Below are 15,783 nucleotides of genomic sequence, written 5' to 3' on the forward strand. Positions count from 1 at the left end.
GGATCATGTACCCGTGCTCAGCCTTGCAGTCCTTTCTTTTCCTCTCTCTTCATTTTTCTAAACATACTCTTCAGAACTTCGTCCTCCTTGGGGCCCCTGGTGAGTGTGATGGTGTCCAGATTTCCGCGCCGGGGCCTGGGTTCACAAAAGGCCAAGTTGACGTCCATTCTGCATCTGGCTTTTTTGATGCCAGAGCAGCGCTGGGGTCTCCTGAGGAGCCAGGAGAGATTTGCCTCCTGCAGAGGTTTGGATAAGCCCCAGCTAATCTCCATGGCTTCTTAAGGGCACACCTGCTTGTCTGCCAGCCAGCAGCCTCCTGGCTCATTTCCCGTGGGACGGCTGGGGTCAGAGGGCCTCCAGAAAGCCTTTCATCCCCCACTGCCCCGCCAGGCCCCCCTCAGCAGCACCTGGGTTCCACACAGAAGACTTCCTTTGAGGGGAGATCGAGACGTCCCTCCCCAAATGGGGTCCGGTGCCCTTTCCCTTCCTTCTGAGGCTGCTTGCCTGTTCCTTCTTCCTGAAAAAACGTTTAATTCAAGCTTTATCATGCATGGCTCCAAGTTTATCCCACTGGGGCTAAGTTGCTCTGAATTAGTTTCTGGGCTGCTGAGCTGTGAACACATAGTAGGTGCTCAGTAAATAAAGATGATGTCTGATTACGATCCTCTTGGGCATCCAGGAAAGCCCTGTCAGCTTTCCCTGTGGTTTAAACCAGAACGTAAAGAATAACACTGATAATATTAAAATGGCAGAGAATTTGAAAGTCATTTCTGTTTAGCTGTGGAAGTTAGAGATTGGAGGCTCTCTCCTCCCTCTTTTCCCAAATCACATTTCCTTCTTAAATATCTTTAGGAGTAGTTAGTAGTAAACTAATTCTTCTTCTGCGAGCACTGTGCTTAGGATGTGTGGTGAGAGGTTGCTCTTTGATATGCGAAGCTCCCAGGGGTTGTCTGTCTTCCTCCTCTCCTTCCGTCCCTCCTTCCTTCTCTCTCTCCCGCTTTTCTTCCTTCCTTCTTTCTTTCTCCTTTTCTTTTCCCCTCCCCTCTCTCCCTCTCTTTCCTGTACCTAAAATGAAGACACAGCTCATTTTGGAAGAGGGTACTATATCATTAATGGTACCCTTTGAGGTTATGGCTGAAAAATCTAGTTTGAAAAACTGGTATCCTCTCTTCCTTTGAACTCACCAATTGTTCTGTAGGCTTATCATTCCACTTGTCCCTAATTCCACTGATATTTGTTGAGCCCTTATTCTGAGACCCTGAATGGAATAACATGGGATGGATCCAGCCCCATGGAGACCAGTTTAACTGGAAAGATGAGCCATTGGAATTACACGATCAAATTATATGTGAATTGATCACCAATTGGCATTTTAAGGAAGGGAGGAGGGGATGAGCAAAGATTTATTACTCTGATGCCAAGCATTATCTCCCGAGCTCATATATATTTTAGTTATCTTCCCCAAACTATGCAAGATAAGCAGTGTTATTCCCATGTTATAGTTGAGGAAGTGGAAGCCCAAAGACATTGAATAGTTTGGTAGATTGTTTGCAGAATTAAGACTGTAATTCAGGTGATACAACTTTGCCTGGAAATCAAGCTGTAATTCGAACCCGGCACTGGGTCTGAACAACCGTCGCATTCTCTCCTATTTGTCTACACAGAAAAACAGCTGTGAGAGAGGCAGAGACTTCTGTGTAGGCAGCCGCTTTAGAAAGTGAATACTCCAAAGTGATTTTTTTTAAGGGGAATGCATGTAAAGATAATTTACCTGCTAATTGCTAATGTTCCCTTTCAGTCTGGATTGTGTCCACATCAGGGTACGTGGTGACTTTAAACCATAGGTTTTAATTATTTTAGCTGGAGTGCTGCACCTCTGCCTCTGCTGGTGGCATTCCCATCAAGATGCTCCCCGCTCCCTGAAATGCTTTGGCATTGTCTCTCTTCTGATAATGTGTACACAAAAGGATGCTCCCCACCTCCCTTTTCCCCAGCGGAGTACACAAACAGCAAGCAGACAGACACTCTCTAAGCGACTGCAACACAGGGCCCATAATATTGTGGCAGAAGGTGGAAAATTAAACAGCCAGTGCTTGGGTGCAAGATAATAGCATAATAGGGTGAGTGCGAGAGAATCAGGAGGCAGTAAATGGCCTTGGAGATGTCGAGATTCTGGGAAAGTAGGGCAGGATAAAAGCAGAGACACCATCTGTGGGAGCCAGGCAGTTGTGAGAGACTCCGAATGACGTGGTGTGCGGGTCTGTTACACAACACAACAAATAATAATAAAGTAATTATGGGCCTTATGATCGACAGCTACTCTTTGTTTGAAATGCCACCCTCCTGGCCATGAACACCAGTGTAGCCATGGTTATAAATGGCAAGGTTATAAACTGCCTCTTCCTCCAGCCAGTAAACATTGCAGAAAATGAGAATCAAAACAATGGATGCCTCCTTTCCTCCCTAGATAGACTCTCCCCTGGCCCGGCAGTAGGCACCTTGCATGCCCTCACCCCATCTTTAAAAAATTTTTTTTTAGTTATGCCATGTGGCATGTGGGATCTTAGTTCCCCAACCGGTGACTGAGCCTGTGCCCCCTGCAGAGGCAGCACAGAGTCTTAACTACTGGACCACCAGGGAGGTTCCCCTTAACCCAGCTTATTCAATCATAATAAGCAACAATGTCAATAAGCAGCCATATCAGAAGGAATTGAGGGACAAAAGAAGGGATTGAGAAGGAAACTGAGCTTTTCATTTCTAAAAGTTTGTCAGGAAGTTTAGTTTCTAGTTGGAGTGGGTATGTCTGCGTGCCAGCCCTTCTGCACAGATCATCTCCGTTGGTTCTCACAATACCACTTTGAGCTTGATGGCATCATTCTGATTTTAAAGATGAAAACTGAAGTGCAGAGAAGGGAAGAGGCTTGCTCAGCTTCCCCGGGGGGGTGAAGCCACGGTTCTCACTCAGGTGTGCATGACCCCTAGGTTCCTGCACTTTGCTTTAACCCCGTGTTCCCCGTGGGTGGGACAGTTGTGAAAGCATTGCATCTGCTCATCTGAGATCCTTTCCCCAAAGAGCCATTATCCACGAAAGATCCTTCAGACTTGAGAAACTTCTCATTAAGTCTCTGGAAATCTGGAATCGACTTACCCGAAGCCTCAAGTAATTGGAATGATTCTTATATATTTCAATATGAGATGAAAGAGACAAAGGAGAGTTAAGCCACGTAGTTTAGGAGTTTAGCAAAGCATTTGCTTCTTGGATGTACATTTATTTCAGTACATTTTTTTTTCAACTCAATAATACATACTTCTACTCTGTTGAACTATGACTTCCAGAGTTTAGAATGATGACCCAGAAGTGTGGCAGGGACATAAATCATTAAAGAGAACCAAGGAAGAGCATAGCGGAAAGAGTACTGATTTTGAAAGTCTTAAGAATTTTGGCTGGAACCCCCAGTGCAACCCACAGGTCCTGCCTCTAGGCATATACCATCCGTCAGCTGCTAGATAGGCAGGTCGTGCCTCAAAGGTCATTGTGAAAAGTCAGTGAGATAGCATGTGCATCCATTACCTGGCGCAGGGGATGTGTGCTGTGCCTGCTCAGTCAATCCTAGTTTTCTTTACAAATCGGAAAGTTAATCTTTGCTGCTGCTAAGTCACTTCAGTCGTGTCCGACTCTGTGCGACCCCATAGACGGCAGCCCACCAGGCTCCGCCATCCCTGGGATTCTCCAGGCAAGAACACTGGAGTGGGTTGCCCTTTCCTTCTCCAATGCATGAAAGGGAAAAGTCAAAGTGAAGTCGCTCAGCGTGTCCGACTCTGTGCCACCCCATGGACTGCAGCCCACCAGGCTCCTCCGTCCATGGGGTTTTCCAGGCAAGAGTACTGGAGTGGGTGGCCATTAACACAAGTAAAACAAAATGGATATTAGTTATTTACAATTTTTCCATCTTTTGCTATTTGTGTAGCATCTGTGAAATGGGTCAAGAGGGTTGAAGAGATTCGGATCATTTACCTTGGCAAAAGGGTCCTGAGAATGTGCTCCCAACATGGAATATTTTTATGTCCAGACAATCAACTCTCTGCCTCCCACGTAATTCCTGCTCCTGTCAGTGTCTCACAGTGATAGGCCACATATTGAACAACAATAACAACAAAGACGTTGAGGTTTGAGCAACCCACAGTAGAATTTACCAGCTTATTGCTATAATGCAACAATCCAATTTTCTCTAAGCAGACTCAGTCAGGGGGAGCAAATGGTAGAGTACTAGGCTGAAATCTCCTTGCTTTCTACGTTTCTTCATAACCCATTATATTATGCCTTGACTCTCTGCCTAAATAACTCAGTCACCTTCAGAGATATTTGTTCTTGTTCCTGTGAATACAGACAGGTCAAGAGCTTGCCAGTAACCCAGACATGATGAAGATCATGAAGAAGAGAATGGCTTTGAAACACGTTGTATTTGCAAGTGACTTTAACATTGGAGCGAGGCAGACCTTGGTTTGAATCCTAGATTTACTGCTGACAGTCTTCAAGCTTTAGTTTCCTTATTAGTCAACTGTATCTGGCTCACGCAATAAGTTCTCAATACATTTCAGTCATTAAAATAAGTTTGCTTTCTGTTTATCCTACTGTTAGTAACCTCATCTAGCTACCTCCCAGTCTCTTCTGAGGCTGAGATGTATTTTATACCCATCATTCTAAAAATAATTCACATTCTCAGTGTTTACACCTTGGATTAGCCGGATGGGCACTGCAGTCTTTGGGGCTTCTCTGTTAAAGACAACACAGTGCAGTATCCACCTTGGCTCCTGCTCTTTTTTCCCTTGCCTCTCTCTCATTCTCCGCTCCCAAGGAGGGAGGGGTGTCCCAGTGACAAGGTCGATATGGCAGATGTAGGGCTTCCATCAGGAGCCCTGCACATGGAGGACATTTTATCTAAGTTTGCAATGATTTGCTTCTTACTGCAGACACTCCTCTTTAGCATTATTGATCTCCTCTGTCTGCTGAGCCACGTCAGATGTCTTTGACCCTGCTTTGCACCAAAAGCAGTGGAGAAGCTGCCCGAGACTGTCTGGCATTGGATTGAATTCAGTTCCTCTTGATGTTTGCAAAGGCCTTTTTCGTTCTGCCTTGAAATGGCTTGTGCCATTGCAGGTGGGGTCCAGAGCCTGCCTCCTCTGTGTCACACCTTGCAGTATAGTAACAACTTCTTTTGGGGGTGAGGCTTTCTTTCTTGCATGAATCGGGTTGTCCCAAGTTGGCAAGCGCTCTTGAAGCTTGGATTTGTTCTCTAGGAAGTTGGTCAGGATAGTTTCTGAATAAAGCTAGGAGGGGAGAAAGAAAATGTTTTTTATATAAAATTATTTTTTAAGGATGTTTTTTGATGTAGGCCATTTTAAAAACCTTTATTGAATCTGTTACAATACTGCTTCTGTTTTATGTTTTGGTTTTTTGGCCATGAGGCATGTGGGATCTTAGTTCCCCAACCAGGGATCAAACCTGCACCTCCTGCATTGGAAGGCGAAGTCTTAACCACTGGACCACCCAGAAAGTTCTGAGAAGATATTATTTAATGAGTGCATATAAACTGAAATGGTAGCATAAGTGGGGAGGAAAGGAGAATAAAGACTAAAAGTAGGGGTACTGTCTTCTTTCCTTCTTTTTTCTTAGAATTGAAGATTTTCCTGAATTATCTCTAGGGCTTTAGTGAGAAGAGAAGCCAGGTGAAATTTTTTTCTTTATTTTATTTTACCCATCCAAAGACCAGCTCCAAATATTATACTCCCTCAGTCTCCCTGGACCATCAGAATTCCCTGCTCCAGCTTACCACAGCTCATGAACTCAAGCCCATTATTTTTCTCTTTTATTCTGGATCCTGTGTGATAATACAAGACGCCTATTGTTTGTGCCATCTCACAGTGGCGACTTCTGGACTCTTTGAAGCCCTGAGGTCACTCAGCGAGAAGAGTAATAGTAACCCTGGGGAACTCAGAGTAGCCCTGCTCGAAATGTTTAATTTTCATAAGAGAGTGATGATAACTTAAATCAGTAGCAAATATATAGCAGAGAAATAGGCCCCTGGTCCACATAGAGAGGATCAATAAAGGTTCTGCTTGCAAGATGAAGTAAATCAGAGAGCTGGGGTAATTACTGAACAATTTTTCTCCAGAACCTCTGCTCAGGAGGGGTTTAATTTGAGTGCTTACTTTAAATCTATTGTCCCCTAAATTCATTAAGTTTATCAGATTTTACTTGTGCAGGTCCAATCTCCTCTCTCTGTCAGTTTCTCTCTCTCTCCCCACCACCTCTTTTCTCTCCTCTGACTTCCTCTGTGTGTGTGTATATGTGTGTATTTTTCTAGGTGGCTGGAAGTTGAGTGATGATCCTCTACCAATCTCATCCTCAGTCTAAATTTCATTTTCTACCAGGACTGGCAATATTATCAAAATTGTTAACAAATCAGTGTGTTAAGTTATGGTCCCTTAAAGGTGAAAGACAAATAGTTGACATCACACATTATCCTTAGTATAGTTCTTTTGGTAGGATATAATTATTTTATGTTTTTGCTGGTATGGCTAGCACCAGACATCCCAGTACATCACATATACTCTGTTGCTTAAATCTGTTGCCATGACAACCTCAGCATTCTCCCACAGCAACAAAATTTAAATATGTATCTATGAATTTGAAGAAACAACTATAAGATTGAATAAAACTCTACTAACATCAGTCTATTTCGTATGGAATTCTGAGATGATTTTAATAATAACAATTATTGCATATAATGATATAAGATGCAATCCATAGTTAATCTTTCCTGGTAAAGTACAGTGTAATCAGGTTCTTTCATAGGCAAATGGGTGAATGCCCTATTCACTATCTTTTGAGTGTCTTGTATCCCTCTGCATTAGACTTATGTATCAGTTAGGGCGCTCTCTAATAACAAACAAAACTATGGTTTTTATAGAAGTGGAAGTACAGTTCTTTCTTTTGTAGTAATCCAGTATACTGTTTCTAGTCAGTATTAGTGCAGTAGAGTGTGGCCCTGCACAGCCCTTAACACACAGCCATTGCTGTGCACCATTACCTTGCAGCCTGTTACTAGGCAACCATTACCCCAGGACCATTACTGGTGCTGCTCAGCCATTGGTTGGTGCCACAGGGGACCCCTCCCGCAAGCAACCAACTGTCAGTGAGTGACTGTTAGTGGTCCTGCTCAGCCATTGGTCAGCACTACAGTGGGCCCCTTCCCCAAGTGACCAATTGTCAATGAATGACTGCCCCTACCCTATTAGTGGTCCTGCTCAGCCATTGGTCGATGCCACAGGGGGCCCCCTCCTCCAAGCGACCAATTGTCAATGAGTGACTGTTAGTGGTGCCCAGCCATTGGTCAGTGCCACAGTGGACCCCTCCCCCAAACAACCAACTATCAGTGAGTGACAATTAAAGGTCCTGCTCAGCCATTGGTACATGCCACAGTGGGCCCCTCCCCTAGGCAACCAACTGCCAATGAGTGACAGTTAGTGGTCCTGCTCAGCCATTGGTCAGCACCACAGTGGACTCCTTCCCCAAGTAATCAACTGTCAATGAGTGACCATTAGTGGGTGATTCAGCCAGTGGTCAGCAGAGTGATGGTCATCAGGCAGAGTGAGGTAAGAGGTAGACCCTGGCCTTCTCCTGGGGGCCTCCAGCTCGTCTGGCCTCAGGTCAGTGAGTGACCTGGGGGCCCAGGGAATAAACTGAGGGACGTGTCCTGCAAGAATCCAGAGCCCTCATCAAAGCTGCCCACTGGTGGGGCCCAGGCCTTGAGGTGGTGGGGACCCTGTCTGCCATTCCCATCACCTGATGGCAGCAGCAGTCCTCACAGGATGCAGTCTGCCCCCCACTGTCTGGGCACCCTGAAGAGCCTGGGGGCCAGTTGAGTCATGGGCACCTGGATCCCTCAGTGATGAGAGCTGGGCAGGTTCTGGGGACCTGACCTTGAGGGAGCTGCCAGCTGAGATCTGCCTCCTCTCAGCCAGGATTGGAACCTCAGAGGATGACAGTCGTGCCTTGAGACCTGGCCCTTTCTTGTTAGAACAGAAGATAACATTTGTTTGGTGGAGATTTATAGGCACATCATTACCTGACCATGACCTGACCTCAAGAACGTAGGATCTACGTCAAGACGTTTGCAACAACTCACCATGCCTCTCCCTCACCTTTCCTAGAAAAGGGCTTTGCTGAAGGTTTTCGGGGAATTTGGGGGTTTCAAGGTATGAGCCATCCATCTTCTTGCAGGGCCTTGCAGTAAACCTTTCTCTGTTCCAGACCAACATTTTGGTATAGTTTGGCCTCGCTGTGCATCAGGCACATGGACTTCTGTTTTTGGTGACAGTAGCTTTCTTCAGGGCAGTGATCCAGAGACCCAGGTTCTTTCCATCACACAGCTCAGCCAGCTCCTGAGCCCTTCTCAGCCTCGGCATGTAGCTGGCAGCAGGCAGAAGGCAGCATGGAGACGTGTTGTGTTGTAAACGCCTTGAAGGGAAATGCATACCTTCTCATTCTCCATTGGCTGAGATTAGGTCACGGGGCCGCCACTAGTTGTAAATGGACCTGGAAAATGTAGTCTGTGGCTTGGTTAGGAGTTTCTCAGCAGTAACTCTATGAGAGCAGGAGCATCATGAATTTTCATAGGTAGCTGGCTAGCTCTGTCAACATACAGGAAGATAGCAGAGGAAGGCGTGTGTCAAACACATGAAGGTTCACAGTTTGCAGGGAGAAAGTCATGTGGTAGTAAAAGGTGAGCTGGGTGCCATGGGGAGAGCCTGCTTCCACTTGACAGGACTGGGGAGGTTGGTGGCAGTACCATTTCAGCAGTGGTACCTTGCATTGCTAAGGAGACATGTTCATTGTTGTTTAGTCACTCAGTCCTGTCTGGCTCTTTTGCGACCCCAAGGACTGTAGCCTGCCAGGCTCCTCTGATCATGGGATTCTCCAGGCAAGAATCCTGGAGTGGGTTGCCATGTCCTTCTCTAGGGCATGTTTCCGACCCAGGGATAGAACCCACATCTCCTGCCTTGCAGATGGATTCTTTGCCACTGAGCCAGCAGGGAGGCCCATAGGAGGCATAGCGTCTAGTAGTTTTAAAATAATGGACTTGCTTGAAAGCATACGTGGGAGTAGAAGGCTAGAGGAGATGGGATTGAAGAGGAATGACTAGATAGCATAGTTGTCTCTGCTGATTCTCAAGTGATAAGCCTGTTTTTCTCTCTCACTCTCCACTTGCCTTATCATGAGTGGGTGACCTTGATGAGACATTTTCAGCACAGTATCTTTGCTTTCCTTTAATCTCCTGTCAGTTGCTATCACTGTCAGCATGACCTAGCTCCAGTGAAACATTCAGTTTTCATTTCTGCCTTAGCAGGAATGTTAAATTATGAGGGCATGTCAGGATGGGAAGAGGCCATACACACCATGGACACATTACTTGAGGGGAGTCATTGAAGGACACTGACCTCTACTCTCAACATTACAAGGATTAAGAAGGCATGCATTTTGACTTTCTGGATTCTTCTACAGTTTGAATTGATATAACTTGTCACTTGAGCACCGTCTCTTTTGAGTGCTGACTACTGTTGTGTTCCAGCCAGGTAAATTGGAATAGACACCTACTTGCCTGGAGTGAGAATGACCAGTTATCAGTTTACCGAAAGGCTCCAAGACTCCAGACATAACTTTCATTGGTGGGTGAGGTGATTGATGAAGGATTTGTGGTTGTAATGTTCTTTGAAATGTGTTCAAGAAACAGACACTAAAATGCAGTGGTCACTGTAAAAATGCTTTGAAAAGTTATAAAGACTTCAATACAAGTGAAAGAGGGAACAGAGTAATGATTTCAAATGGAGAATTTCTCTAGTGACATTTGTATGAGGCACTCCAAGTAATCTGTCTTACCTAAGGAAAAGCAGAAGTTGGGTTTGTGTGATTTCCAAGCATTTCAGTGATTCTTTGAGATGCTTGCCAACCATGGTAGACATGGCAAGAGATTAAGATGGATAAAAGAAAAGCATTCAAGTATTTGGAGATTGGTTTGGGAGACAACAAAAGTAATAATTGACGAAGCATGAATTTAAATGCATAAACAGGCAGGAGAAATGGAGGCAGTTGTTGAGATAATTGGATCAAAACGCCTCTCTATGAATACTGTACATTTTGATATATTTTGCCATTTAACAAACTAGTTTTCTCTCTTTGAAAGCTTTTTAAGAAAAAAAAGAGATTTCATAGTTTAACTTGGTTTTCAGAACTTCGCCCTTAAGTTCTGGTCATGGTTTTGTTGCTCCTTCACTCTAAAATAGTATTTTAATAAAATATTAAAAGTCATAGACCAAAAAGTAATACATATAAGCTCCCCTAAGATAATCACTTTATTTTCTGCTTCTCTAAAAATCATAAAATGGTCACTCGGCAGCCTGAGCCTGTGTTTCTGTAAGTCTAAAAATGGATAACATTTTTCTAGAGGTCTTGGATTCTAAGGGTACATGTGAGTGAGTGTTTCTAGTTTTTATTTCGGTTGCCTCTGATATATCCCACACTTGATTAGTTGCATAATGGAAATTTTAATCACGATGTAGCCTTTCCACTCCACTTTTTCTCTTAAGTGCTGGTTTTCCTTTCACCCTCTTCTTTTTTTTTTCTTCTGGATTTGAATCTTTTCGTGTTCAGTGCTTGGACTTAAGTCCTAGATCTCAAAAAAGACAAATGCCTCCTAACTCTTTTAACTTACGTTTGTAACATTGGTGATGTACTGATTAAACAATTTAATCTTTTAAATGAAGTTTTATGTTCTCTGTTTGACTGTTGATGGGATAGGTGACCTCAAATCTCTAAGATAATGCTGAGCTCTAAAACATCCACATTGACTTTGGCCAGAAAAGGACACGAGCTAAGACCCACTGCAGACAAATGTGTCTGAGTGATGAGCTGGGGCCAGGGGAGTTTAGCCTCATGGCAGAGTCAGTCCCTTGGGGGCCCAGACATCATAAAGGAGCTCTACAGGGTGTTTGAGTGAGAGTATAGTTGTCCATTTTCAACAGTTTCTTCTATGTAATGAACAAGAGGCCTTTCCAGCAGGGATGGGATGTTGCAGTGATGTCCATATTGGTGATTTTCTTGTGAAGTCATTTAATCATACAACTTTCCAGTTAGAAGTGGTATTCAAAGTCACTGACTCTAACTTTCCAGTGTGCTTCCATAAAGTGTTCTTGACTAAAGAGCATTCAGCCTTTGTGTGGACCCCAAAGTTATATCAATAACAAATAAATCCTGTCATTTTATCTCTCTCCCAACTAATTGTAAGTTTGCAAAGAGCTCTGAGTGACTAATGCTGAGATCAACTAGCTAATTAGATACCAACCAGAGTTTTAATTATGGTGGTGGCAAATATTCTGCATTTAATGTTGGGGAGTAACCACTGATTGTTAACTGCTTTATTAATAAGAAACAGAATCTAGAGTTTTAGAAAGTCAGAGGATCTTCAGTATCAGGTATGTGGCCATTGAAGGCTCTCCTCAAATCTGAAATGCCCCTACTCTGGGAATGTTTGAATGAATATTGTTGAAAAATATGGGAAGGAATCAGGACCGCTGACGGAAACCCACAGCTACCAATATTTTCTGCTGCTTATCCCTCTTTCTGCTTTATGTTCTTTTTCTCTCTTCTAATCCCATTTTTTTTCTCCTACTGATCTTTTCAACTCTGATCTGTTCTCCAGTGTATGGATACCTTGTGATTAACTTGACAATTAAAAATCCCAGACCATCTTTACCCATTTTTATCACAGGCACATTTAACCTGGAGTGTGTGTACTGGGAGACAGCCAATTATGAATATATCTTAAGCAAAATCAACCCTAGAAGCAGGTTTGCACTCATGTATTTATGTGTATAAAAAGTGCAAGTGCAAGTCACTCAGTCATGTCCAACTCTTTGCGATCCTGTTGACTATACAGTCCATGGGGTTCTCCAGGTCAGAATACTGGAATGGGTAGCCTTTCTGTTCTCCAGGGGATCTTACCAACCCAGGGATTGAACCCAGGTCTCCTGTGTTGCAGGTGGATTCTTTATCAGCTGAGCCACGAGGGAAGCCCAAGAATACTGGAGTGGGTAGCCTATCCCTTCTCCAGCAGATCTTCCTCACCCAGGAATCGAACTGGGGTCTCCTTCATTGCAGGCAGATTCTTTACCAACTGACCTATAAAACAGATATTTAGAATTACCATCTCTCTAAACTTTTCCCATAGTGTTGCTCCTCTATATTAGGACCAGCCATCTGAAGTACATTATGTCTTATATTTCTACAGCCTTAGAAATGAGTATAGAATATGTCAGTCATAAATTTGTTGTTTTATAAAGCCTCGGACCATACCCACGCATTAACATGTCTTATTGGTCAGTGTCATATTGTTTTTGCAGCTCAGCTGGACTAGATTGTATCACACCTTGTGCACATGGGCTCGTAGCTGCTTCCAGGGCTTACTGGGTATCTATTTATCTAGCTAACACTTGGTGAATGGCAGTGACAAATGATCATGTACTTCCCAGGAGCGCACATGTATTTTCAAAGGTCAAATGCATTTCAGTGGTCTGGTGATTCTCTCAAGGGGGAAGTCAGGAGCCACAGGACGGAACAGTAGGAAAAGCTGCACATGAAGTTATCCAGGGAGCAGGGTGGCCCCGAGCTGGGAGGCACCGCATGGCAGGGCTCTTGCACTTCCTCACAAATGCTCTTTCACAGCAGTTCCTGAACTCAGTGAGCACACAACCTCAGGAACTGGCAGTGCCAGGGACTCCGAGAGAGCCCTGCATCCTCTGTAACTGCTTGTGTTAGAGTGCAGTGTGGTGGAAACCCTGGAAGGAAGTTGCTACATTCTCTTGGAGACACATTTTTGTCATCCTTCTCCCTTCAGAAGCATTTTCTATAATCATCTGCTTTGCCACTTAGAAAGCCCTTTACTGGCATTCTCTAATGAAGCTCCCAGCTCCATGGACTGCAGTTCCCATTTTTCAGACCCTGGGTTATTAGATACAGAGCAGTTAGGGTAATTGCCCAAGAGCAGACTGTTTCTATCTGAAATGAACCCAGACGTTTAGGATGCTAGTTCTACAATGCTATTCCCCAGCCTTTCTGGATCTGAATTGCAATTCTTTTATGTATGGCTTATGGAGTAATTTTTTATTCGTTCAACAGTTACCAAATACCATTTTGTATTGGTTAGATGTTTGAGAAATTAAAATGTGGTCTCTATCATGGCCCTGGAGGAGGAAATGGCAACCCACTCCAGTATTCTTGCCTGGAGAATCCCGTGGACAGAGGAGCCTGGAGAGCTATAGTCCATGGGATCACAAAGAGTCAGACACGATTGAGCATGCATGCACAGCTCTATCATGGAGGTCTTAAGTGTAGAAGGGGAGAGAGACATATATAAAGATAGTGATCATATCGTGACTGATACATCAGACAGGAGTAAGTAAACAAGTGCAGGTGACAGAGTCTCCATCTCTGCTTGGGCACTTAGGGAGCTAGAGAGATGGTTTGAGCCTAGAAGAATTAGTAGGAGTTTGCCAGGCAGCCAAAATAGGGCAATGGCATTTTCCATTATGACTTATCTAAATGACCTCTAGCAGCATCCTTGGTTGCTTTCCTAGAACCCTCCTTGCTAAGAAGGTGGGTACCATCTGATTGAGTGAGTTTCAACTTCCCTCCATATCCAGACTTTTCCCAATCTTCACCTCTCTTCCTGTCCTTCTCCTTGAGTCAGAGGAGGATGTATCTTCCTCTTTGCTGACCTTGGAGCTCCCACTGGAGCCAGATAAGCTCTCTAGGTTCTATCCTCGTTCATAGATTGGCCACAGCTCTCTCCCACATCTCTATTCTTTCTCTGCTTACAAGTTCTACTCTGATGAACAAGGTACAACATTGTCTGGGAGGGGGAAAAGTGCCTTTGAACTAACACCCATCTCTTGCCTTCTTTTGTTACCAACTTTTTGAAAGGTGAGTGTGCACGCAGTAGCATCGCTCTTCCACCACCCCTTGTGATTTGACCTTATCCTCCACCCTTGGTGGGATCTGAGCTTCCTTGGTTGCACTCCTCACTGTGCCACCTAGTTGTTCTCTCGGCTCACCCTCCTTTCATCCCTGTAGTGTGTGACACGTGACTCACCTGCTAGCTTGGTAACTTCCTTTCATTGTGTTTCTATGACACAGCATTCTGCTGCTTCTCTTAGCTGCTACGTCTTCTCACTCTCGCTAGCTCCTCCTCGATTTTCCCATTTGGATTTGGCAGCTCTCATTAGCTCTTTCTCCCATAGTTTTATGGTTTTTGTTTCTCCTGAGTCTTACCCTAGGCCAGCTCAGTTTATAGTATTCATTAGAAGGCCTCTATCTTCTTTCTGATGACAAGGAACAGCATTGCAGAGTGGTTGGGAAAGCAGCCTGAGCCAAACTGTCTGGGTTTGAATCCTGGTTCTGCTGTGTGACCTTGCGTAAATAAATTACTCTTCGCTCTCTATGCATGCTTCCTTGCCCTTGAAACAAATGTAACAATACCTTTCTGAAAATATTGTTATGAGATTCAAATGAGTTAGCACATATGAAGTGCCTGGGACATGGTAAGACTCTAAAATTGTTAATTAGCTATATTGACATGGCACTAAGCTCATGAGTAATATTATGATTTCTTATATACATTTATTTAAAGATAAACAGTTACAAATAATCAACATTTCATTAAGTTCATGATTGCCACTGAGAGTTTTCTCTTGGCAGACTTGGGCTCAGTCATTTTCTTGCTTTATGTCATTTCATCCTCACCTCAGCCCTAGAAATAGGTGCCATTTTATCTTCATTTTGCTAGTCTCTGAGAGGTCAGGAGGCCTGCCCAAGTTCAAGGGCTTGTGGCAGAGCTGGTCTGTGGCAGAATGTGATGACTGTTGGCTGCTGTGCTCTTAGTAGATGTTCCCTAAGTGCCAGCTGACTGACACATTCAGGAATGTTCCCCAGCCTCCCTGCAAGCAGTCCATAGCCATCAAACGCTGCTCTGTGGTGAATACCCACTCTGTGTTGCTATGTGGAGTTTGAGAAGTTATGGAGTTTTATAAAGTCATAAAACCACAATTGTGATTGCATTGCCTTGCATTCACCTGGGTTATATAATTATTTTACTGACACTTCTTTGGTTTCACTGTTACATTTTATGTTCTTGAGGTACAGGGATACTATCTTTTACTTCATTTATGCACCCTCTCTAGCATCTGAGATAGCACTGTGTTCAAACATTTATTCTTACACACAACAGGCCAGAAAGTTTGTGTGTTTTTATAATTTAATTTTTTTTTTTTTTTGGCCGAACCACATGGCTTGCAGGATCTTAATTCCCTGACCAAGGTTTGAACCTGTGCCATTTGCATGAAAGGATGGAGTCCTAACCACTGGGTCGCCAGGGAAATCTGCCGGCCAGATTTGACAGAAGCAAATTCAGTATGAAGGACCTTAGTGACAATACCCTTCATCCTCACCCCTAATGGCAGCTCCTCTGAAAAGACTTCCCAGGTCCCACTGCTTGCCATCACCCCACCTCCTCCCACCCCTGGTGTTCCCTGCCCGCCCCTAGCACTCATGACAACAGAGCACCCTAGCCTTGAGTCTAGATGACTTCCTCCCATTACCCACTCTGTGATAGGGTCAGATCTGTGATGATAGGTCAGGGACCTATCAACCTGATTCATTTCCTTTGTGCC

At 44.2% G+C, this 15,783-nt stretch overlaps 1 long non-coding RNA gene across 1 annotated transcript in view; it reads left to right on the forward strand.

The window, feature by feature from the left end:
* Positions 1-15,783, forward strand: part of LOC102414077 — a 109,840-nt gene that overhangs the window by 87,785 nt on the left and 6,272 nt on the right. The window lies entirely within an intron of this gene.

The sequence above is a fragment of the Bubalus bubalis genome, chromosome 16, assembly GCF_019923935.1.
Source record: "Bubalus bubalis isolate 160015118507 breed Murrah chromosome 16, NDDB_SH_1, whole genome shotgun sequence".
NCBI classification, from domain to species: domain Eukaryota; kingdom Metazoa; phylum Chordata; class Mammalia; order Artiodactyla; family Bovidae; genus Bubalus; species Bubalus bubalis.